General features: G+C 43.5%; 1 protein-coding gene and 1 pseudogene across 10 annotated transcripts in view; one reads left to right on the forward strand and one right to left on the reverse strand.

Annotated features, from left to right (window-relative positions):
* LOC135966379 (SH3 domain and tetratricopeptide repeat-containing protein 1-like) overlaps positions 1 to 8,722 on the reverse strand; it is a 62,362-nt gene extending 53,640 nt beyond the window's left edge. For all 10 annotated transcript variants that reach the window (XM_074005862.1, XM_074005861.1, XM_074005863.1 and 7 more), the window contains exon 1: positions 8,500 to 8,722. The gene's annotated coding sequence lies outside the window, so the exon portion shown is untranslated. The remainder of the gene's footprint in view (positions 1 to 8,499) is intronic.
* Positions 8,723 to 13,301: 4,579 nt separating this feature from the next.
* LOC135966152 (taste receptor type 2 member 19-like) lies at positions 13,302 to 22,779 on the forward strand (annotated as a pseudogene).
* The last annotated feature ends 3,203 nt before the right edge of the window (positions 22,780 to 25,982 follow it).

The following is a 25,982-nucleotide window of genomic DNA, read 5'->3' on the forward strand; positions in this document are numbered from 1 at the left end:
ACTTCTAGAGAAGGGGGAATGCAAATTTCAGCTTTTTATCCCACACATATATTCTTGTATCATCTGAAATATTTAAGCCAATTGTATGTATAAATTTGCCCCGAAACACATAGCAGAACACTGTAGTTTTGACTCAAAAATCTTCGAATCATGATGGAATTGTTCTGTGAAAGTAAAGTTAGAGAGATGAAAAGTCTCCCTCCAGCCTAAATGCTCTTTCATCTGACCTATATTACACACACCAATGCAGACGCCCCAATCCTTTCCCCACTGTCACAAGAATTTTTCAGAGAACTGCATTCTCCTTTACAAACTAGATGATAGTTAGAGTTACCAGGCAAGAACGTGGATCCAGTTCTGCTTTTTCAAAGCGCAATGTTCCTCACATAATAGCAATGCATTCTTCAACCAGTCAACTGCCCCCAACACCTGAGCTCTCTGTTGTACACAACTCAACCAGGCCTGGGAGAAAGCAGGTGCAAATTTCACTTACTCAGTAACAACATATCCCGCCTGATTCTTCTGCTGGGCTAGTTCTCAAGTCATCTTTTCCTAAGCTTTCATTCGGCTCTACCACACGTACCCAGGCTGGGTAAAATACTTTACCAGGTTTTTTTTTTTTTTTTTGAGACGGAGTTTCACTCTGTCGCCCAGGCTGGAGTGCAGTGATGCCATCTCAGCTCACTGCAACCTCTGCCTCCCGGGTTCAAACAATTCTCCTGCTTCAGCCTCCCAAGTAGCTGGGACTACAGGCGTGCCACCACACCCAGCTAATTTTTGTATTTTTAGTAAAGATGGGGTTTCACCATATTGGCCAGGCTGGTCTCAAACTCCTGACCTCGTGATCCACCCGCCTCTGCCTCCCAAAGTGCTGGGATTACAGGCCTGAGTCACTGCACCTGGCCTACTTTACCAGTTTTATTCCTGAATTAAACCTGTTATTACTATCAATAATGTCAATCAGTGCCATTTCATTCACCGTATGACACACACACAAAGCACTTCATACTCGCTCCACCTATCTGCTTTTCTGCAATGGCCACAGTGTTCCCCATCTTACATGAGAGGCACAGAGAAAGACAATGACTTCTCCAAGGTTCTGTAATTCACAATCAGTGGCAGAACCAACATGCCCAACTAGGTCTGGCCAAAGCCTGTGTTTCAGCCACACCACCTGGTTGCTGCCCCGAAGGTTCAGTGGGCAAGTAACAGATCACTCCGATGGCAGAGGCTTCAGAAATGCCTTCCACCATGGTACAAGGGACGGTTCGCTCTCAGGAAGGGAGGCAGGGGTGGGAATCAGCACACAGTTCTGCTAGGTTTCTCATGCAGGGCACAGACTACGTATTTTGTGCCTTGCTTTGCACGTGAAATGTCTCCTGCCCCCTGTACAACAGCTTTCTTTGTCCTCTCCACATAAAAGTACAACTGAGTTCCTCAGGGGCAGGCAGTGATCACTGCCCTGTGCCACACCTGACTGATGTCCAAACAGGAGGACACACAGGCTCTTCTCTTATGGCCCAGGCTGCCCCCATCTGCTAAGCATCAAAAACTACACACAGGATTTGCAGAATATGAATGACACGGAGGTGACTGCTTTATCTCTGTTGAAAACTTACTGCACTGTCTTAAAAAAGAGAATTCAGGAAAAGCTGAGCATTTGAGGCTGCCTGGCTGTAATCTTCAGCTGCTGAGAAAGCCTCAGCTGCTCGGTTCCACTGTGGAAATCCAACTGCTCCCTCAAAGTCCAACTCAAGTACATCTCCTCTGCGATACCCGCCCCCTTCCTCCCTTTCACAAGCATGTGTTCTCTCTGCAGTCCCAGAGCATTCTATCGTCACCTCTGGAGCCACACTGTCCCAGCCTACAGCCAGCTCAGTGCAGAGCTGCCTCTCCCTGTGTGTACCTGCAGGCCCCACCTGGGCTGGAAGGCTGCCTCCTTCTCCTCCACACAGAGGCAGCACTCAGGAACTACTGAAGGAGGGAGGGAGTGGATGAGGAAGATCACCCAAGGGCCACAGGGAGTGGCCTGCAGCTCCCAGCAGGAACAGCCCCTGCCCTGCCAATCCGGAGGTGCTGGCTCTGTTCTCAGCAGGGCCACTAAAAGCTCCGTTATAATAGCTCTAGGCCACAGCGATCAACTTGGTGTCAGACCCTAAAGACACCAAACATCCTAACAAATAAAGAGGCCGCATAAGCAGCATGCTGGTTAAAAGCACAGGCTTCACAGTCAGAGCTTGAATTCCACTTATTATGTGACCTTGAGCAAGTTACTCAATGCATCAATCTCATTTTGTCACCGGCAATCACACCTGTAATCTCCGCACTTTGGGAGACTAAGGCAGGCGGATCACGAGATCAAGAGATGGAGACCATCCTGGCTAAAATGGTGAAACCCCATCTCTACTAAAAATAGAAAAATTAGTCGGGTGTCGTGGCGGGCACCTGTAGTCCCAGCTACTCAGGAGGCTGAAGCAGGAGAATCACTTGAACCTGGGAGGTAGAGGTCGCAGTGAGCTGAGATCACGCCACTGCACTCCAGCCTGGGCAACAGTGCGAGACTCCATCTCAAAAATTTTTTTTTAAATAGGGCATAGAACTTTCTCCGAGTGGAAGAAGAGAAATGCACACAGGGGAACTGGAGAGCCTGACCAGGTCCCTGGCCTAGCTAGTCCTGAGCTGATGGGACCACATGCAAAGACCAGATAGAGGCCTCAGGAGCTGAGAGCAGCCCCAAACAGACGGCCAGCAAGGGAACAGACACCTCAGTCCTGCAACCACAAGGAACTATATTTGGCCAAAAGCACTTGGAAACAGTTCTACAGTGAGGAATGCAGCCCAGCCCACGTGGTGATTTTTGCCCAGTGACACCCACGTCAGACTTCTGCCCCACAGAACTGTGAGATGATACAATTTCAATTGGTTTAAGCCACTAAATTTGTGGAAATGTGGTAAAGCAGCAACAGAAATGAATACAGTGATTTACGTGGAAACCCCTAGAAGAGTGTCTGGCATGGTGTTGACACCTTACAAGCGTTTCCTGATTTCCTTACATTGCAAGGCAGGGTTGGCCACACTCCATCCAAAACAATAGATGATAGACTTGTTCTGACAAAACAGATTCAGTGAATTATAAATGGCCCAGAACACCTACAAATTTCAGGTTTCAGGTAAGTGATTGCCTTTCCTTTCACTTAGAAACCTCCCAATGCTCATCTTACTGATAAACTCTAAGTACCAGGCAGGAGACTAAACACCAGACAAACCCAGCCCCAGATGCTCCGAGGGAGCCCATCCCAGCACTCACTCCGCTGCACTGAAATGATGTCCAGGTCAGTTGATCCCACTAGACCAAGAACTCCAGCTCTCCATGTGTGAGTCACCAGTGCTGCCTCTGCATCTCTGCTTCTAGGATGGTGCTTCTGCACTTCACAGGAAATCTGTATCAATGTTTGTCAACACTATGTATGACAGTGTCACTTAATATCTGCACAGAAAACATCAATTCTTTGAGGACCAGGGCCGGGTTTATTAGCCTTTGTACTCCCACTGCCACTGTCTGGGACATCAGAGGCACTCGGTAGAAGTTGGTGAAGAGAAAGAAAAGGCAGAGGAGAGAGAGGAAAGCAGGACCAACACCACAGACACAGATTCCGAGGGGGTTGGAGGAGAGGCAGGCAGGAAACTTCCTGGATGCTGGAATGCGGTTCACTGTGATACCTGCTGCTGGATTTCAAATGTCAAAGGTGATGTTTTGCTGACCTTGACCTCTGACTGCCCTTTAGCTTTCCCAACCTCAAGACAGGGCACTTAGAAACTGCAATGTCAAGAAATTATGCTTCTCATTAAAGCATGGGAATGTTATTTACATGGATGTTCATTACTTCATTTTTTACATGGGAATGTAAATAATTGAAGAGATTGTTAAAGACTAAATCATGCACATTCAATAACTTTGTAAAATATTAATGATAACTAAAACACAAATTTTGATGTTCCCCAAAAATGCTAAAATATAAAACAATACTGGCCAATTAAAGATAGAAAACAATCCTAATGAAGCTCCCCAACAGACACATTAAAACTTCTCTGTACATTAAACACTTGGGATTTCAAAGGAAAACCCAAATTCATTCCATTCTTAATACGGCATTTTTTTGCTTTTTGTTTTTTGTTTTTAAATCTTAGGTAATACAATATTTCATTTAAAATTTACAAAATCCCATTACATTCATGATTTCATTTGATCCTCAAAACAATCTCCTGAGTTAGGCAGAACAGGTATTACTAACAACTAACTCCATTTTACAGGTAAGGGAACTGAAGTTCAGAAAGTACTTGGACTTAACAAAAGCTTTAATAGGGCCACATATCGAAACCAAATCCTCTGCTCAAAAGAACTAGAGTAAGTTATCTTTTACATATTATTCATACTTATATCCTGTCAATATCCAAAAATGTTTTGAGGTAGCCTGCAATAATAGACACCTATCCAATAAAAACATTAAAAAGAAAAACGGGGGGGGGAAAAAACCAGCAGGTGACATGGGAGACAGAGGAAGGTAGATAGCAAAGGCTGAGACTTATAATCTAAGAAAACTTCATCTCTGACCTTCCAGTTCCAGGGAGATAATACTAAAGGAAACAAGATGGTTTATAGACTCATAAACTGACAAAAGACAAGTCGCATCAGTTCTTAACTATGAAACACTCCTAGCAGCCACAGCAAATCTCTAGGACAACATACCAATGGCATCAAAGCAAGAGTATACTTCAGTGATAGAGTGAATTAAGTTCCCTGTTTGGGACCCTGGCCAGGGCTAGAGAAAAGAATGCTGAAATGTAGAGTTCAAAAATACATCCTCTGTCAGCCAGGCGCACTGGCTCACGCCTGTAATCCCAGCACTCTGGAAGGCCAAAGCAGGCGGATCACGAAGTCAGGAGATGGAGACCATCCTGGCTAGCACAGTGAAATCCTGTTTCTACTAAAAATACAAAAAATTAGCCAGGCGTGGTGGCAGGCGCCTGTAGTCCCACCTGCTTGGGAGGTTGAGGCAGGAGAATGGTGTGAACCCAGGAAGAGGAGCTTGCAGCGAGCCGAGATCCCACCACTGCACTCCAGCCTGGACGACAGAGCAAAACTCTGTCTCAAAAATAAATAAATAAAATAAAACCCTTTAGAGAAAGGGTTTCACTCCATCACACAGACTGGAGTGCAGTGGCATGATTATAGCTCACTGCAGCCTCTAATCTTGGGCTCAAGTGATTCTCGCACCTCAGCCTCCCAAAGTGCTGGCATTACAGGTGTAAACCACAGCACCCGGCCTTACTATTTTAAAGAATTAATTACCATATTCCTTAGAGTTGTAGTTCCTTTATAGGTCATTCAACATGTGATGCAATTTTTTACAAGTAGTATTTTTTTTTTTTTTTTTTTTTGAGATGAAGTCTCACTCTGTCGCCCAGGCTGGAGTGCAGTGGTGCAATCTCAGCTCACTGCAACCTCCACCTCCCCGGTTCAAGTGATTCTCCTGCCTCAGCCTCCCGAGTAGCTGGGACTATAGGCATGTGCCACCACACTCGGCTAATTTTTTGTATTTTTAGTGGAGACAGGGTCTCACCGTGTTAGCCAGGATGGTCTCCATCTTCTAACCTCGTGATCTGCCTGCCTTGCCCTCCCAAAGTGTTGGGATTACAGGTGTGAGCCACCACACCCGGCCGCAAGTGGTAATTTTAAACTATGCTTCAAACCATTACACAAAGCCAAGTACATCTACTCAAGGCACTCTCAAATTTCCATTTACTCCCGTTTTACTCAACAAAATAAAATGTTAAATTGGAACATATTTCACATGACACTTAAAAGATCAACAAAATGCTCCTGAAAAGTTCTGAGCTCAACAACTCCATTAATGAGAAAAAAACAAACCAACTGGATATAGTGAAGATGCCGCACATAAAACACAATTGTGAAGAATATGCAAGATATTCCCAAAAAGCTGCTTAAGGTTTCATCATAGATACTTGTCCTTAACTCCGAGATAAAGTATATACTCATGTAACTAAACTCGTTTAAAAGGAAAAAAAGGGGAAGAAGAAAAAGAACTTCCACTTTAGAATCCACATTTTCAAAAGCCTCCATTATTTACACCATTGCCGGGAAGAGAATTTTTCTCTGCTATATTTGCTTGAAAGAATTACAGGTGTAGGGCAAAGATTCTTGGAAATTATGTAGCTTGCCGTCCTCAAAAGTAAGAAAAATGAAGCCCAGAAGAGAAGGCCTTCCAGGAAAATTCCAGAGCCGGAGGTAGACCTAGTACATTGTTTTTGTTTTTGTTTTGAGACGAAGTCTCACTCTGTGGCCCAGGCTGGAGTGCGGTGGAGCCATTTCGACTCACTGCAACCTCGGCCTCCTGGGTTCAAGCTATTCTCCTGCCTCAGCCTCCTGAGTAGCTGCGATTACAGGCGCCCACCACCACGCCCAACTAATTTTTGAATTTTTAGTAGAGACAGGGTTTCACCATGTTGGCCAGGTTGGTCTGGAGCTCCTGACCTCAAGTGATCCACCTGCCTAGACCTCCCAAAGTCCTGGGATTACAGGCCTGACCCACCGCGCCCGGCAGACCTGGTAAGTTTTAATCAAGTACTCTAAACAATGCAACACTAGGAAGTAATAGAAAAAAAATTAATCTAAAAGCCCTCTGGAGAGTCAAAGAATTGCAGATTTAAAATAGCATGAATACTTGGATTCATGGTATTGAAAAAGGACCTCGCATTTACCCGCATGTACAAACTGCCTGCCCACCTCTATCAGAGCATTTTTCAAGCTGTGCTACAGTTAACTATGTACTGCCCAAAGCCAATCTGTCCCTGCAGATCATAAGCTCTTAAAGACCAGGACTTCAGAACAAGCAAAAACTTCAGAGAGAACGGAGCCACCGAAACAGAGTTCATAGCAATGGGTCGGCAGGAGCTGATGCCAAGTGCGCGGTAGCGTTGGGGTCTGGGGCAGCGGAGGGCAGAGAAGGCAAAAGGGCCTGCATGACACGCTACAGGGCTAGGAGCCACAGCTGCGGTGATTAGTTCAGTTTTGTCTTATATGCCTGTTACTTATACACCATCTCTTGTTCAGAAAGAACTTCAGGTTGAGTATTTGGACTCCTTGAACCTTCTGCTGTTTGTCTCCGGGACGTTTAACACTCTTAAAAGGCGGAAACTGTCCAGTTCGATTTTGCTTCCTGGGACATTACAGGTTTTTCAAAGGTTTGATGAAAGCATTCACTAAGGAGTGATTCCACTTTCTTTGGTGGCTGAGAAATACAGCGTCTGAGGGGCAGCATCAGGTCTTCCCATCAAGCTGAGGTCGGAGTCTCCCCACCCATGGACCTCACCCTGGCTCTCCCCTCATAAATCTGACCTCTAGCTGTAACTGCCTCATTCCGTGGGTGCGGATGCTCCTGCTTGAAACGCATTTTCCAGCCCGCCAAATTCTTGGGAGAGTTTCTTCCACTCTCCAGCCGCTGAGAGCTACAAAGTTTAATCTGGCTTTCCAGATTTTTTTTTTTCTTCCCATTACTAACCGAAGAAATCAAGAAGCGCCGGGCAGAAGGGCCCTGCTCCCTCCAATCAGAGTCCAGCCCGGGGCCAGGGCAGGAAGCAGGGCGGTGGGACGCGCGGTGACAGCCCCTCGCCCCCCGGGACCCGCCGGACAGGGCAGAGGTAGGTGCAGCCGCTGCGCGACAGCGCCGGGTCGCGCCTCTCGCTTCCTCCCGCCGGGCAAGAGAGAGGATAAATCACTGGGCGGGGGCAGTGCGCCCCCACCAACCGCGCCCCCCGCGAACGGACCCCCACTACACGCGCGTCCCAGGCAGGGTCGACCCAGACGAGCCACTGGGCGGCGCACAGCCCCACTAGCAGGGCGGCCAGGACCCACGCGAGCGGGTTCACGCAGCGACCTACAGGTGACAAAACACTCAGGAAGCCGTCATGCGGTGCCGGGAAAGAGCCCCCACCCAGAGTCACGGACCCCCTCCTCCGAGGGTCCGCGCAGTCCCCTCGGTGAGTCTGGGGGAGCAGTATCGCTGCGAGGGAGGGCAGGGAGGGCGGCGGAGTCTCCCACTCGCGGTGACCCGGACCCCGCCCCATGAGTGGGTCCTCGCAGGGCCCCCTCTGCCCCACATGGGGACCAGCCACGCCGCGGGAGGACCAGGCAGAAGCCAGCGCCCGGGTCCATGCAGTCCCCTCCGCAGCAGACGCGGGGAGCCGGGGAGCAGTGGGGACCGGCCCCCAACCGCAGGGCGACCGGGACCCCCGCGCGGGCCCACGCGGTGTCGCAGCAGGCGCGAAGCCCTCGGTGCCACCCGAGGCCGAGACAAAGCCCAGGCGCACGGACCCCGGATCCCGACCCCGGACCCTACGGAGCCCAGCTTGGAGCCGCCACGCCCGGGGCAGAGACCCCCGCCCGGTCCGGAGACCCGGTCGCCGGTCGCGCCGTCTCACCTCAGGCCGCCGCCTCGCAGCGCTAGCTCCTCGCCGCGGCGCCTGGGCCGACTGGAGGGCAGCTGAGCAGCCGACAGAGCCGCGGCAGCCTCAACAATGGAGCCGCGAGGCGGGGCCGCCGCCGCCGCTTCAGCCCGTGTTCCCCGCTCAGTATCCGGCTCGGATCACTTAGCTGCACCTGGCGCTGGGATGCGGCCGGGACACACACCGCGCAGGCGCACACGGCCTCGCCCGCCGCCCCGCCCCCAGCGGAGCCGTGCGCCCAGGGCCCGCCCCCCGGCCAATGGGGAGCGAGCTGAACGGAGAGGGCGGGGCCTGGGGGAACAAAGGGAGGGGCGCGCCGCCGGGCGGCGCGGGGCGGCGCGGGGACTGGGCGTGCGGGGTCCCGCGGGAGGACCGGACCCAAGAGCTGGCCGGATCCTGGCCTCGTAGAAGACCCAGCTCAACGTCCACTTGGAGTCTGCTCTACAGGACGCGCTCATCTCAAGCCTAGAACTCAGGCTTTTAGGTCAGAGAGCGAGAGACAGGCTTGCTTTACAAAAAGGGAAACTGAGGTCCAAGTAATAGAATTACCTGCTGCCCGAAGTCACGTAGTCCCATTCACTCGTTCACCTTGTCATTCAGCAAACATTTGGAAGCACGTATGGTGGGCGTTAGGAGTGAAGTAGGGCCGGGCGCAGTTACTCGCGCCTGTGATCCCAGCACTTTGTGGGGCCGAGGCAGGTGGATCACTTGAGGCCAGGAGTTCGAAACCAGCCTGGCCAACAAGATGAAACCCCGTCTCTACTAAAAATACAAAAACTTAGCCGATCGTGGTGGTGCGTACCTGGGGTGCCAGCTACTGGGGAGGCTGAGGCAGGAGAATCATTTGAACCTGGGAGGTGGAGGTTGCAGTGAGCTGAGATTGTGCCACTGCATGCACTCCAGCCTGGGCGACAGAGTGAGACTCTGTCTCCAAAAAAAAAAATTAATAGATGGGAAGTAGAAGCGAACTTAGGCCTTCCCTGAAGGAGCTCGGCCAAGGAGTACCTGAAATGTCTCTGCATCTCTTTAAGGTCTGATAAAGGAACGAGGAGCGAGCACTAATCACTTCCCTTTCCTGCCTCAGAGCTTTCATGTGTTTGCTGTTCCCTGCCTGAAATGCCAAGTACCAATGGTATTTATTTGTTTATAGAAATGGGGTCTCCCTATGTTGCCCAGGCTGGTCTCAAACTCCTGGCCTCAAGCTATCCTCTCGTCTGAGCCTCCCAAAGTGTTGGGATTACAGGCATGATCCACTGTCCCCAGCCTTGATTGTCTTTAAAACCTCTTTCCTCATCTTATTTGAGCTTCCTGCATCATGTGACCCCACACCCTTGGTGTTCCTGTCCCTCCATAGTTGCTCCTCTGTGGGTCCCAGGGACCCACCCCCTTCTCTGCCCCACTTGTACATGTCTGGACTCAGGCCAAATGCTCTTCCATTTGCAGTGGGCACTGCTACAGGAAATCTCTTGCCCTTCCGGGCTTCACAAACCATCCACATGCTCTGCTGCCTGCCAGACATCCATCCCAGTCAGATGCCCAGCCCTGACCTTTCCCAAAGCCCCAGCTGGACACAGGGAAGCATCTCAAATTTTCTGCGGGCCAAAACAGAGTGCTTTATTAGTGCCCTAACCTGCTCATCCACATTCTTGTGATTCTCTGTAAACAGCCCCTCCATCCACCCAGCTGCTCAGGTGAAAATCTCAAATCCTCCTCCAGTCCTTCCTCCCCGAACCTCTCAGCAGCCCTCTGCCTTCCTAGGACGCTGAGCACCCCTCACTCCCAGCGCCAGCTGGGGTGCTGTCTGAGTGGCTGCCTCCCATTCGGCATGAAGTGTGACCTCTCGCCCAGTGTGGTGGCTTACGCCTGTAGTCACAGCACTTTGGGAGGCTGAGGCGGGCAGATCACTTGAGGCCAGGAGACTGGGACCAGCCCGGCCAATATGGTGAAACTAAAATACAACAATTAGCCAGGCATGGTAATGCCTATCATCCCAGCTACCCTACTCAGGAGGCTGAGGCAGGAAAATTGCTTGAACCTGGGAGGCAGAGGTTGCAGTGAGCCAAGGTCACACCACTGCACTCCAGCCTGGGCAACAGAGCGAGACTCTGTCGCAAATTTAAAAAAAAAAAAAAAAAAAAAGCAAGAAGAAGAAGTGTGACCTCTCTAAGGCAAGGCCGTGTCCCACTCTGATTCACTTCCATGTGCAAAACAGGACCTGCACCCCGAAGGCACTCTCTCAGGGAGGCTGCTGGGATGGGTGGATGCACAGTTAAGGGCTTCATGGTGGCTGGGGCTGACCCCATCCCCATCGCTCTTCCCACACACACCTGCACACTCATCACTGCCACACTCACACCCACCAGTGAAAGCCTGGCCTCTAATCTGATTTGCCTAACAAGGTCCCTGGATGAACAACACATGCTTCCCTACCTCTCCCCTGCTAGGGCCCCACCGTGTTCTGGGATGTACTCAGGGATCAGGAGAACAAAACCTCAGAGAGTGAAAGGACATTCCAGGGTGCAGGCCTCTGCATCCCCCTCCATGCCCTCACCCCTGCCTGACACACCCTCACCCCTGTACCTGGCCAGCTCCTACCAACCCTTAAAGTCTCACCAAGTTCAGTGGTGGCAGCCACACCCTAAAGTGACTGACCCCCCAATGACCTATGCCCTTACATAGTCTTCCTGACCTTGGGTACGAGCAAAACCGGTGACTGGCTTCTAACCCACAGAGCCTGGCAAAAGCAATGGGATGTCACTGTCACAGTGCATCACCTTCGCACACTAGAGAGAGAGGTTCCGCCTGCAGGCGCTGCAGGAGGGAGATGCTGTGCTGAGAAAGGACGTTTGAGGGGGCCCTGTAGGCAAGGAAGCAAAAAGCTGGGCCCTTGCCAAGCGGGTCCGAGGAAATGAATTCTGCCAATAACCTCAGCGGACCTGGAAATGGATTCTGCCCTGGTGGAGCCTCACATGAGGATGCAGCCCAGCTGCTTAGCGTGAGATCCCAAGCAGAGGACCTGCTAAAATGTGCTCAACTCCTATCTTGCCAAAATTGGCTTAAAGGTGTGTATTGTTTTAAGCTTCTAAGTGTTTAGTTATTGCCTATGAAAGTGTTAAAATATGAGACAATAACTTAGGTCCCCTCCCCATCACACACACTCTTCTTTCTGGCATTCATCACAATTATACTTATTGATTTAAAATCTCCCTCTTGGCTGGGCACAGTGGCTCAGGAGTTCCAGACCAGCCTGGCCAACATGGTGAAACCCCATCTCTACTAAAAATACAAAAATTAGCTAGGCGTGGTGGTGCAATCCTGTAATCCCAGCTACTCGGAAGGCTGAGGCAGGAGAATTGCTTGAATCCAAGAGGCAGAGGTTGCAGTAAGCCGAGATTACACCATTGCACTCCAGCCTGAGTGACAAGAACAAAACTCTGTCTCAAAAAAAAAAAAAAAAAAATTGTCTCTTGCCACTGGCATGAAGGTCCCTGAGAAGAAAAATGGAAACTCTTGCTCATAACAGTGCCCCAAATGCCCAGCACGGTGTAGCTCTAGGGCAGTTGGTCGATGGTGGACGCTGCTGGTTGGAGGGCCCAGCTGGCCCTCCCAGCTGCCTTCTCCCTGGTCACGTTCCATTATAGAGAACAGAATAGTTTCTTGCCTTTCCAGAGTCCCTCTTAGTGGGCATTGGCCAAGTGACATTGTCCTGCCCTGGGAGACGTAAGTGGAAGTTGGCTGAAAGGTTTCTAGCCGTGGTGTGCTGGGGTGATTTGAACCAGGACATGGGAGCTGACCGTCCATTGTTTGGGAATTCTGCAAGTTGGTTGTTCAACACCTTCAGTAGCTAAAAATACAAAATAATATAAACTCGCAAATTAAAAAATGCATTAGACCAGATGCAGTGACCCACGTCTAACACATTGGAAGGCTGAGGCAGGAAGATCACTTGAGCCCAGGAGTTCAAGACCAGCTTAGGCAAAAAAGGAAGACCCTGTCTCTACAAAGAATTTTAAAATTAGCTAGGCATGGTGGGGTGTGCGTGCAATCCTAGTCACTCAGGAGGCTGAGGTGGGAGGATCGCTTGAACCATCTGTGCAAGGCTCCAATGAGCTATGATAGTGCCACTGCACTCCAGCCTGGGTGACAGAGCCAGACCCTGTCTCAGAAATAAACATATTTTATATATTAATAAATTTATAATAAATGTATATTTATATATACATTTGTGTATTATAATTATATATTTAGACATAAATATATATTTTTTATTTTATTTATTTATGTATTTTGAGACGGAGTTTAACCCTCGTCACCCAGGCTGGAGTGCAATGACGCGATCTGGGCTCACTGCAACCTCCACCTCCAGGGTTCAAGTGATTTTCCTGCCTCAGTCTCCTGAGTAGCTGGGATTACAGGCACACACCACCATGCCTGGCTAATTTTATATTTTTAGTAGAGATGGGGTTTCTCCATGTTGGTCAGGCTAGTCTCGAACTCCCGACCTCATTGATCTGCCCACTTTGGCCTCTCAAATTGCTGGGATTACAGGTGTGAGCCACCGTGCCCAGCCTATATTATATATTTATATATTATAATTATGTATATTAATTGTATATAATTATATATAAATATAAATATAAAAACTTTCCCTGCCTTCTCTTGTTTTTACCTACAGTCAGTCCCATGACTTCCAATACTATCTACATGTAATAATTTTAAATGTATATTTTATATATATATATAAATATATATATATATATATTTTAGACAGAGTCTCGCCCTGTCGCCAGGCTGGAGTGCAATGGTGCAGTCTCAGCTCACTGCAACCTCTGACTCCCGGGTTCAAGTGATTCTCCTGCCTCAGCCTCCCAAGTAGCTGGGCTTATAGGCGTCCACCACCACATCCAGCTAATTTTTGTATTTTTAGTAGAGACATGGTTTTGTCATGTTGGCTAGGTTGGTTTCGAACTCCTGACCTTAGTTGATCGCCTGCCTCGGCCTCTTAAAGCGCTGGGATTACAGGCGTGAGCCACTTTGGCCAAAATATTTTTCTGTTTCCAAACATTTTATATGAGAGGAAAGCAGAGAATAAATCATCTGACACTCTACTGTAAAAAAAAAAAAATCTTTGTACCTCTTTTCATCTTTCCTAAGTGTACATATTACCAAAATGTCTTTAGGTTGAGGTCCCCCCGTGAAAACTTTACAGGGTGTTGTGTCCTCAGCCACCCTCCTGTCTTTTCCTAGTCCTGGCATTTTAGAACTGTCTGGGGATGACCCAGGATACCCACTGTGGCCATGTCTATTGGAGGGTCTAGTGAGTATCAGCCCCGGGGTCATCTCATCGCCAAGGACAGCCTGAGGTAGGGGGTAGAGTCTCTCAGGGGAGCAGCTGGATGCTCTTGGCCTTAGAGGAATCTCCTGGTATAGTTTCATCTAAAATGGTGACCCCTTAGGGTTATTAAAATTTTAGGACATTAAAATTAATGGACAATACAACATAATGTCGTTAAAGCTACATCATTAAAACTGTTCCTCCAGCCGGGGTTTTTATTCCTCGGAGACACATTGATGGTCTGCCAATCGGATACTGATATTGAGAGGAAAAGGCAGAAATGATTTCTGCTCTCTAGATTGTCTCAGACTTGTGAAGAGAGAAAAACTGTCCCAAAGGACAAGGAAAACCCACCCCAGAGAGGATGTACAAGAACCTGAATATTCAAATGCACTTAAGGCACACAGGAGGACAAAGAGCAGTGCCAGCGCCTCCTAGGTACTTTACTGAGTACTTTACTGAACAGGATGGGTGTCCCGAGGGACAGAATGGCCTGCCGTGACACTTAGAAAGGTCTGTGTTGGGGTCAGCACTGCCTCTCCCTGAGTTTGTTACCTTGAAAAGGCTTGTCCGCTTATTTGAGTTTCAGTTTTTCATTGACTGTAAGATACATTTTGTCAGTACAGCTTGAAAGATAAAAATACTATTTCCAAAGAGGCAAGGTAAAATGATGCATTTTATTTGCTAAAAGTTCATATTTATTTCTTCCCCAAAGTGAGTGTAGTAAGTTTTAAAGGTCTGTTCTTTTTAAGGGTAATTTCAAATGGAATTGTAGGGCTTAGCTTTGTAAATGCTACTGGTGAAATAAAAGTGTGATAGATAAATTGATGATTTACAAAGATTCACCAAAATGTCAGTTCCCCTCTTGTAGCATGGTGAAGAATTTATGACAGTAGACAGATCTGTATCCTCTTATCTGGATATCTGAGGGGTTTTTTTTTAGTTGTTGTTGTTGTTTTGGAGACGCTGTCTTGCTCTGTAGCCCAGCTGGAGTGCAGTGGCGCCATCTCTGCTTACTGCAACCTCCGCCTCCCAGATTCAAGTGATTCTCCTGTGTCAGCATCCCGAGTAACTGGGATTATAGGCATCCACCACCACACCCAGCTAATTTTTGAATTTTTAGTAAACATGGAGTTTTAGGCCTGGCACGGTGGCTCATGCCTGTAATCCCAGCACTCTGGGAGGCCAAGGTGGGCGGATCACGAGGTCAGGAGTTCCAGACCAGCCTGGACAACATGGTGAAACCCTGTCTCTACTAAAAATACAAAAAAATTAGCTGAGTGTGGTGGCAGGCACCTGTAATCCCAGCTACTCGGGAGGCTGAGGCAAGAGAATTGCTTGAACCCAGGAAGTGGAGGTTGCAGTGAGCCAAGATCTTGCCACTGCACCCCGGCCCAAGCAACAATGCGAGACTCTGTCTCAACAAACAAACAAACAAACAAACAAACAACAAAAAGACAGGGTTTTGCCATGTTGGCCAGGCTGGTCTCAACCTCCTGACCTCAGGTGATCGTCCGCCTCAGCCTCCCAAGATGGTGGGATTACAGGCATGAGCCACCACGCCCGGCCCACTCTATTTTCTTTTTATTCCCTAAATTTTAATATGTTTGAGTTTGTCTGTTCCTTTATCACTTTTTTCTTACATAAAAATTCTGCCTAATCCTTCGTGAAAAAAAAAAATCTTCCTGTGACTTCTGAAAATGTTCTGGTATTATCTTTCATGGAGTCCTCTCTCTAATAGTGTACTTGACATCTTCATTTGGATGTCTGACAAGAACTTGAACTAACTTGTCTAAACCAAATTACTCATCTTTCCTTCCATCCCCAAATCTGTTTCTCCTACAGTCTTTCGTTTTGTTAATGAACACTTCAGACTTTCAGATGCTTAGACGAAAAACATAAACATTTTCTTTCACATCTCATCTCAGCAAATTTGAGAGACTGTGTCTTCAAAAACATACATAATCTAATCCCTTGTCATCACTTCTGCCATACCCATCTAAACTTCTCCATTTCTTGCCAGGATAATTGCCATCAACTCCTAATTATTTTTTCTAGTTCTTCACGTTCCCCTGATGTATTCTCAAGGTAGCAGCCAGAGAGAGCCTATTAAATGCAAATTTGATCATGCCATTCTTCTGCTCCAGATTTTTCAGTGGCTTCTCAACTCATTCAGAGTAAGGCCAAAATCCTTATGAAGTCCTATAATCATCTGAGTGATCTGATTTTGTCTGCCTGTCTGTCCTAAAATGCCTGGCTCCTCCCATGCGAGCAACATTGGCCTTTGTGTCACTTCTTGAATATGCCAAGCATTACTTCAGGGATTTCATACTTGTGTTCTTTCTTCTTGGAATGCTCTTTCTCAGATATCAACACTAAACGTTACCACTCCTCAAATATCACTAAATCACTAAGTCATTGAGGTCTCCAATACTGCCTTGTTTAAAGAGAAATCTCACTTCCCTCTGCAGTTTTTAATTTTTTTAGATTTTATTTTAGGTTCAGAGGTATATGTGCAGGTTTGCTATATAAATAAATTTCATGGCATGGGAACTTGGTGTATAGATTATTTCATCACTCGGGTGATAAGCAGAGTACCTGATAGGTGCTTTTTGATCCTCACCCCCTCCTGCCCTCTGTCTTCATGTAGGGCCTGTTGTCTGTAGTTCCCTTCTTTGTGTCCACATGTATTTAATGTTTAGCTCCCACTTACAAGTGAACATGTGGTACTTGGTTTTCTGTTTCTGTCTTACATTCCCACCAGCAGTATAAACGCACAACCTTGACAGAGTATGTTTTTTGTTGTTGTTTTTGTTGTTTGTTGTTTTGTTTTGTTTTTAGTAATAGCCATTCTGGGGAGTGTGAGAGGGTATCTCATTGTGGTTTTGATTTGCATTTCTTTAATGATTAATTCATATTGAGCATCTTTTCATATGCTTGTTGGCTGTGTGTATGTCTTCACGTGAAAATTGTCCATGTCCTTTATTCACTTTTAAATGGGGGTGTTTGTTTTCTGCTTGCAAAATCAAGTTCCTTATAGAGTCTGGATATTAGGACTTTGTCAGATGCATAGTTAGCAAAATATTTTTGCCTATTCTTCAGGTTGTCTGTTTACTCCGTTGATAATTTCTTTTCTTGTGCAGAAGCTCTTTAGTTTAATTAAGTATTCCATTTGTCAGTTTCTGTTTTTATTGCAACTGCTTTTGGCATCTTTGTCATGAACTGTTTGCCAGGTCCTATGTCCAGAATGGTATTTCCTAGGTTATTTTTCAGGTTTTTTTTTTTTCTTTTTACAGTTTTAGGTTTTACACTTTAGTATTTAATCCAGCTTGCTTTGATTTTTGTATATATATAATGAAGGTGTCCAGTTTCAGTCTTCTGCATGTGACTAGTCAGTTATCTCAGCATTATTTATTGAATAGGGAGTCTTTCCCCATTGCTTGTTTTTCTTAACTTTGTTGAAGATCAGATGGCTGTAGGTGGGTGGCATTATTTCTGGGCTCTCTATTCTGTTTCCTTGGTCTATGTGCCTGTTTTTGTAACAGTGCCATGCTGTTTTGGTTACTGTAGCCTTGTAGTATGGTTCAAAGTTAGATAATGTGCCTCCAGCTTTGTTCTTTTTCCTTGGGATTGCCATGGCTATTTGGGCCCTTTTTAAAATTCCGTATGAACTTTCAAATAGTTTTTTCTACTTTGGTGAAGAATGTTGTTGGTAGTTTGTCAGAGATAGCATTGAATCTATAAATTACTTTGGGCAGTATGGGCATTTTAGCAGTATTGATTCTTTCTATCCATGAGCTTGGAATGTTTTTCCATTTATTTGTGTCATATTTTATTTCTGTGAGCAATGTTTTGTAATATTCTTTGTAGAGATATTTCACCTCACTAGTCAGCTGTATTCCTATATATTGTTTTCCTTTGCAGCTATTGTGAAAGGGATTGCTTTCTTTATTTGTCTCTGCCTGGATGTTGTTGATATATAGGAATGCTACTAATTTTTGTACATTGACTTTGTTTCCGGAGAATTTGCTGAGTTTGTTTATAAGATCAAGGAGATTTTGGGCAGAGACTGTTGGGATTTCTAGGTATTGAATTATATTGTCTGCAAACAGGGATAGTTTGACTTCTTCTCTTCCTATTTAGATGACTTTTATGTCTTTCTCTTGCCTGATTGCTTTGGCCAGGACTTCCAGTGCTATTGATTAAGAGTGGTGAGAGAAGATATCCCTGTCTAGTTCCTATCTTCCAGGGGAATACTTCCAGTTTTGCTTATTCGATATGATGTGGCCGTGTTTGTCATAGGTGGCTCTTATTATTATGAAGTATATACTTTCCATTCCTAGTTTGTTGAAAGTTTTTAATATGAAGAGATGTTAAAATTATTGAAAACCTTTTCTGTGTCTATCAAGATGATAATGTGGTTTTTGTTCATTAGTTCTGCTTATGTGATGAATCACACTTATTGATCTGCATATGCTGAAACAACCTTGTATCTTAGTGATAAAGCCTAGTTGTTTATGGTGGATTAGCTTTTTGATGTGCTTCTGGATTCAGTTTGCTAGTATTTTGTTGAGTACTTTTTCATCTATGTTTATTAAGGATATTGGTTTGAAGTTTTCTTTTTTTTGTTGTGTCTCTGCAAAGTTTTGGTATTAGGGTGCTGCTGGCTTTATAGAATGAGTTAGGGAGGAGTCTCTTTTCCTCAATTTCTTAGAATAGGTTCTGTATAAATCGTACAGTGCTTTGTTATACATTTGGTAGAATTCAGCTGTGAATCTGTCTGGTCCTGGGCTTCTTTTGGTTGGCAGGCTTCACTTGGGTAATGAGGTGGTTTGGTTTGAAGGCTCAGAGCCCCATTTCTACATTATAAGCAAAATAAAAATTAATTCATGGATTACAAGGGTGTACCTGTAGTTGAGATACCATATTTTATTTATTGGAATGTCATTTTGAGATCCAGTGCTGTACATTGAATTTTCCTATAAGGAGAGCTTGTGATTCTCAGGAATATTTACAAAAATGTTGGATATTTTAATGAAATGTCAAATATTTAGACATTAAGTAGACTTGAGAGTAACTTTAACAAAGGTCTAAGCATGAGAGATATGTTTGATATATTTTTATGGACTAAAAACCCTGAGAGAGAAAATAGGACTAATTTCACCAGGATGACCTCCTGGAAATTCATTTTCCATTTTGGAAATTATTTTTAAAATTCATTTTTTCTGGATAGGTGTACGTATGTGTGTGTGCCTGTCTATATGTGTATGTTTTATGAACTTGTTAACAATAATGTCATACAAAATAACTGGTTAGCAGGAGTAAGATTTTAAGGTGTATTGGTCTTCCCATGGTTCCCAAGAAAACTTTCGATGATTTTGATTAAAAAGTTTGGATTCTGTCTATTTAAATCTAGCATAAAAATTGGTCATAGTGATGATCCTAGTAATGACTAATTTCCCTTTAAGATTTAGATGTTTACTGTATGAACTATGTGGTACATTTTCCATAACTAACAGGTAAAGTTGCTGAACACAAATTATGGAGATGTGAAACGAGGAAAACATTGCAAAACACGAAAAGAATATGTCTTTATTTGCATGCTGGCAAACAAAAATTCAAGTTTCACTTCAACTTCAGTATGAATATTTCCAGTCTCTAACAAGAACAGACATTGAATAAATGAGTTAAGTTGAGCTGTTTGAAAATTAGAATGTTTTCCATAAATACATTATCGAATTCATCAATTAGCATAAATTTGTACTTTCTTGTTTGACACTGGTCACAATATTTGAAAGTAAAAAGAATGTTACTGCACATTCAGAAATCAGGTGCACAGAAAATTTAAGGTCAGGATATTAAAGGAATCACAGCCAGTGTTGTTAAGCCTTCATTTTTTCTATCTTTTTGTCTGTTCAGACAAGATAACTTTTCTACCCATATTTTCCATTCTAGTAGTGGTTATGTTTGTTCTTGGAAATTTTGCTAATGACTTCATAGCATTGGTAAATTCCATTGAATGGGTCAACAGACAAAAGATCTCCTCTGCTGACCAAATTCTCACTGCTCTGGCAGTCTCCAGAGTTGGTTTGCTCTGGGTAATATTATTACTTTGGTATGCAACTGTTCTGAATCCAGATTCATACAGTTTAGCAGTAAGAATTACTACTACTAATGCCTGGGCAGTAACCAACCATTTCAGCATCTGGGTTGCTACTAGCCTCGGCATATTTTATTTGCTCAAGATTGCCAATTTCTCCAACTTTATTTTTCTTCACCTAAAAAGGAGGATTAAGAGTATCATTCCAGTGATACTACTCGGGTCTTTGTTATTTTTGGTTTGTCATCTTGTTGTGGTAAACATGGATGGGAGTATGTGGACAAAAGAACATGATGGCAATATTGAGTTGGGAGATCAAATTGAATGATCCAATGCACCTTTCAGATATGACTGTAACCACGCTTGCAAACTTAATAACCTTTATTCTGTCCCTGATATCTTTTCTGTTGTTAATTTGTTCTTCGAGTAAACATCTCAAGAAGATGCAGCTCCATGGCAGAGGATCTCTAGATCCCAACACCAAGGTCCACATAAAAGCTTTGCAAACTGTGATCTCCTTCCTCTTGTTACTTGCTATTTACATCAATTTGGAATCTTAGGAGGAGGCTGCAGAAAGAACCTGTCCTCCTGCTCTGCCAAACTACTGCAATTATATATCCTTCATTTCATTCATCCTAATTCGGGGAAGCAAGAAGCTAAAACAGACCTTTCTTTTGATTTTGTGTCAGAGTAGGTGCTGAGTAAAAGACCTGAAACTCTCAAATTTCTAGATTCACAAGTGGGGCATCGTGTGTCTCCAAGAGAAAACAAACTGATGCTGTCTGGAGCATTTTATACTTTCTACTGGTTTTTCTGTATTGTATGTTTTTGAGTAATTTCCAAAAGTATATCTAGAAAAGTCTTTTACCTAAAGTTAGTCTAAAAAGTATCTATATATGCATGTGTGTGTGTATATGAAACACTGAAGAGAGAGTGACAATAACATAATCTTAATCATTTTTTACAAACTGCCAACTTATAGAAAATATAAGAAATTTTTCAGAATCATGAAGCCATGTGTATTTCACATATACATTTCATATTATCATATTTCATTTGAAAAATTTATAATCTCTACTTTTAATTGTTAAGAACTTGCAGCTTATTTCACAAAATCATTTCTCTTTTCCACTGTTATTTGTACCATACATAGGTACCATAGTGTGCTTAAACATGATTATTTTAACTTCTAGTTTTTTGAATGGTATGAGCATTCTATCCTAAATCAATAATGAGGTTTTATCCTTGGGGTAGTTTTTATTTCATAATGAATTCTAATTTTATGTTCAGTTTAAAGCAAACAATTATTGTTAGAACACTGTGCACAAAATAAAATTCAAGGATGACAAATATATTTGAAATACATTTTGTATATGTCTACCATAATCAGTACTGAGGAATATTAGATTTTATACAAGTATGTGAACAACTGAGAAAAAAGTCATATCTGTAATAGGGATGAAGAAAGAAACATAATACTGACCTCTTAAGTGCTGTTATAAGTCTCCATATACAGTCAGAAGAGTCATTTCTTTCAGTTTTTGAGGTAAAGAAAACCTTTTTGGAAATTGAGATCTGATACCAAATATTTCAATTTTTTTTCCTAAACCACTTCTGAGTTCCTGAATTGCCAATTATCTCCACTATCTTCCACATTTAACATTCTTTTTAAACATCACATAAATGAACTCAAATCTTTGTTACTTGAAAACATACTTAATGTAAAAATAGTATAGAAATTAGGAAAATCATTTGAATTATACATTCTGCAAATGTTAAAATGACATCTATGAAATCTATGTATTGATGATAGGAAATGACTTAAATATATGTTTTATTATAATGTAGTTGCAAATAATGCAACTATCCTTCGTTTCATTCATTCATCTTAATTCAGGGAAGCAAGAAGCTAAAACAGACCTTTCTTTTGATTTTGTGTCAGAGTAGGTGCTGAGTAAAAGACCTGAAACTCTCAAGTGGGACATGGTGTGTCTCCAAGAGAACACAAAGTAAGAGAAAGTGTGTTGACATATTCAGTGATAGTAAGTTCTATTATAGGAAAAAGTGTATAACATCATTAAACAAGTTAATTCTATAGACTGTGTCAATTCTTGGAGTTATGAAATTTTAACAATGTTATCTAAACCTTGAGGTAAATCATCTTATTTAGTTATTTATTTGTTTATCATATATCTTTCTTGGTACAATAAAAGCACCATAAAAGCAGAGATCATGTAGTTCTTGCTTACTGTTGACTCCCAGAACCTAAAAGATCGCATAAAAAATAGGTAGCCAAAAATATTTTGATGAACAAATAAATTAGTGAATACATGAATAAATTACATATATTGGGGTGGTGAACCAATGAAAATGAACCTCATCACAAAATCTACAGTTGCTTGAATTTTCCTGTTCTGGTTTCTGGTTGAGATGACAGGATTATCTAAGAAGAAGCATTTATCGGAGGAAAAGTGCGGCTATTCCATAAGTGTAGGGGAAATATCACTATAATATAACCTTGATGCAGTTATATCAGATGAAAAACATGGAGACAAGGTGGAACATCAAAATCAGATGGCACCTACTACAATACCTACAAAAAAGCATATATTTGTGGATATTTTTATATATTTTCTCAATTGTGAATGATATATTTATATTGTGATATTTCTAGCTAGTAATTATGTAAAGAAATGGCATTTAAATTTTAAAAATTGAGTTAGTTATGAATTACCTTACTAAAATGTGATTTTTATATAATATTTTAAATATCCTTTCTAAACGCACATTTTAATTGCTATATTATAAAAGTTACAGAAAAGTGAATGAATAATAAATTATACCACTGAATGAATATCTTAGCTTTAGGGGTCTAGAACTAGAGCCAATGTCTAATATTAATGTGATAACATTTCTTTGGAAAGTAAGTCCAGGGCAGCAATGGCAGGGACACGTGGAAATTGAGGCAAGAGCACGTGGAAATTGAGGCAAGAGCAGATGTGAAACAATGTGTTGGGATGCATTATAACAATGTATTGTGTATATGTGACTGTGTTGTGTCCATTTCACCACAAGGTGAGAGAGAGAGCATGGTGGTCATCAGATGCATGCACTTGGATCCCAGTACTTTTCCAGAAAGCTGCAAGAGGAAACCACAGCCGCCAATTAGTCCATGGAAGTGAGAGAGGAGGGAGAATATATCTGTTCAGCTGTCTTCTGTCTTCTATTTCCCATTGGCAAGGGTTTCCCTGAGGCAGAACCACCATCTCTGCTGTTCTGTTTTCCATCCTCCGGTCCCTTGGTGGCTGTTACGAAAGACAGACCTCATGCCCACAGTGTGGTGTTCCATTCATGCCCCAATAGGAGGGATGGTAGGATGATCTAGATCAGGCAAGGTGGTGGCCCAGAGAATAAGAGAGAGTTAAGGGAATCTGAGGAAGCACATGTTTGCGTCCAATACTGTCTACTCCTTGTACCACTCAGATTTGCTTATATCTTCCAATCATGGCTGGCTTTATGGGCATATGATTTCCACAGTTGCACAGAGTCTTGTGCTTAGAGGCGCTCATGCTTAGAGGGGCAATGGTTAGTCTTCATATTGCCTGCTCTATTAGCAGCATTGAACCTGGTTTATTTGGGGGATGCTGCCCTCTTCTGATTTTATCATTGTTCACTGGGAACCTCTTCTCAACCTCCTTTGCTAGTTCTTTCTCTTGTCTCTAATCTTCTGCCCCTGCTGTTTGGTTTTTGAGACAGAGGGCGCTCCTCTGCTGAAGAGGGAATGGTCTTGCACTAATTCCCTAGGGGTTTTCCCTCCCCTCTCTTGTGGATTTGTCAGAGACTTGGACAGAGTCCTATAATGCCCACTATGCCTGCCTCTAGAATGTTTGAATTCTGCTGGATCATCTGGCACAATGGGCAGAGCAGCTTGGGCCACATCCTATATCTGCTATGGAACCCTTTTTTGTTCTGGGTTCCACTTGAGACCAGTAGCCTTTGGAAACTCCATTAGTGAGTCACAGTAATATCCTCAAATGAGGAATATGTTGACTCCAAAATCCCAATAGGTCCAAAAAACACTGTGCCTTTTTTTTAGTGAGAACAATTATGTATCAGGCAACGAGCCATTTACTTTAAAAAGGATGTTTTCACACAAGGACCAGGAGCATTGGACCTCTAAAAACACCATCTATGTTATAAGTCGCTGAATCTTCTGAGGTTTATGTCTCTCTTCTTCCAGTATTTTACTTCTGTTCAAAGTAATACTATTTCACTATATTTAAGGAACTTGCTACTTCTTCCTTATGAATACCAATTAAAGTAATATTATTAACATATTGACTTAGCGTGATGTTTTGCAAAATGCCAATTAATCTGAAAACAGAAGTGACATAGCCCTAACATAAAACAGTGAAGCAGTGCTTTTCTTCTTACCACACCAAACAAATTGTTTTGATTTTCTCTCATAATGCGTGTAGATTAAAAAGCATTCACCAAATCAAAAACCACATACAAAGTGCCAGAAACCACGTTCTGCTCAGTGAAGGTACCACGTCCTAGAGAGCGTCTGCAAGTGCAATTAAGTTTATGCTAATGTGCATTCATCCTATAATCCATCTGATGTCGGCAGAGGCCAGATAGGCTAACTGAATAGGGATATAAAATGTACCAACCCCCTCAGTGTTCATTATCAAGAGGACTTAGGCTTCCTTTCAGTCGTTTATCTCTGCTTCCGTGAATTGGCTCAGTCCTGAGAACTGGCTGAGGGTCTTTGATTTGTCACATCAGAGGCTGATCTCAGGACTCAGCTTTTTCAGCTCTTCTTTCCTCTTGGTTTATAGTCATTTAGCAAAGTATGAAGCCTCTTCAACTATTGGCCTATCAGCCTATTCCAATGAGTCTGTTGCTGTCACCACTCCATTAAATCTGACATTTGTTAAGATCACCAGTGAGTGCGTGTTGCCAATGGTTAGTCTTCATGTTGCATGCTCTATTAGCAGCATTGAACGTGATTTATTGGGGGGATGCTGCCATCTTCTGATTTTATCGTTGTTCACTGGGCACCTCTTCTCAATCTCCTTTGCTGGTTCTTTCTCTTGTCTCTAAACTGAAAATGTCACACTCCCCAGGCTCTCAATTCTTCAATCTTTAATCAATCAGGCTTGTTTTGTTGGTGATCTCATGCCGTCTCCTTACTGATAAAGTAGTCAAATGGTTCAATAGAGAGGAATAAGGCTGATTATTCATTTATATATTCATATATATTATTTTAATATAGCAATGCAGATATTGGCAGATTAATACATGGGGGATTTTAATTATATAATGATCTACATATAATTATATAATGATATAAGTGAAGAAATACATAGATAGAATTATGGTTTACTAACCCATTTTTGACTTCTTGCATTTTGTACAATGTCTCAGTATCTGTTAGTATCTTATTTCTTAAGTTTTTTTCTCTATGATCAATTACTTATGAGTTAATTTTTGTGTACAGTATAAAATAAGGTTCTAAATTTATGGTTTTTTTCCTTCTCTTTCTACTCCCACTTCTTAGGTAAGTTCCTCTAGTCATGGCCTTACTTATTTTCTGTGTGTTGATGATGCCAACATTTAATCTTTCAGCTGAGATTTCAACGCTGGTCTCTGGAATCCTTTCTCTAGTAGCCTATTTGACATCTTCATTTGGATGCCTAACAAGAACTTGAACTAACATGTCCAAATCAAAATACTGTTCTTCCCTCCAATTGTCAGAATTGTGTCTTCTATAGTCTTTCCCTCTTCTGATAATGACCGCTTCAGACTTTCAGATGCTTAGACTAAAAAAATGGAGTCAACATTTTCTCTCTCAGAACTCATCTCTAAGGCATCAGCAAATTTTGTTGACTCTACCCTCAAAAACACAGAATCCAATCCCTTGTCATGACTCTGTCATACTAAACTGCTGCATATCCTGCCAGAATATTTGCCATCAGCTTCTAATTATTCTTTCGAGGTCTGCACATCCTTTTATCCTGA

This window comes from Macaca fascicularis, chromosome 11 (genome assembly GCF_037993035.2).
Source record: "Macaca fascicularis isolate 582-1 chromosome 11, T2T-MFA8v1.1".
In the NCBI taxonomy this organism is placed as follows: domain Eukaryota; kingdom Metazoa; phylum Chordata; class Mammalia; order Primates; family Cercopithecidae; genus Macaca; species Macaca fascicularis.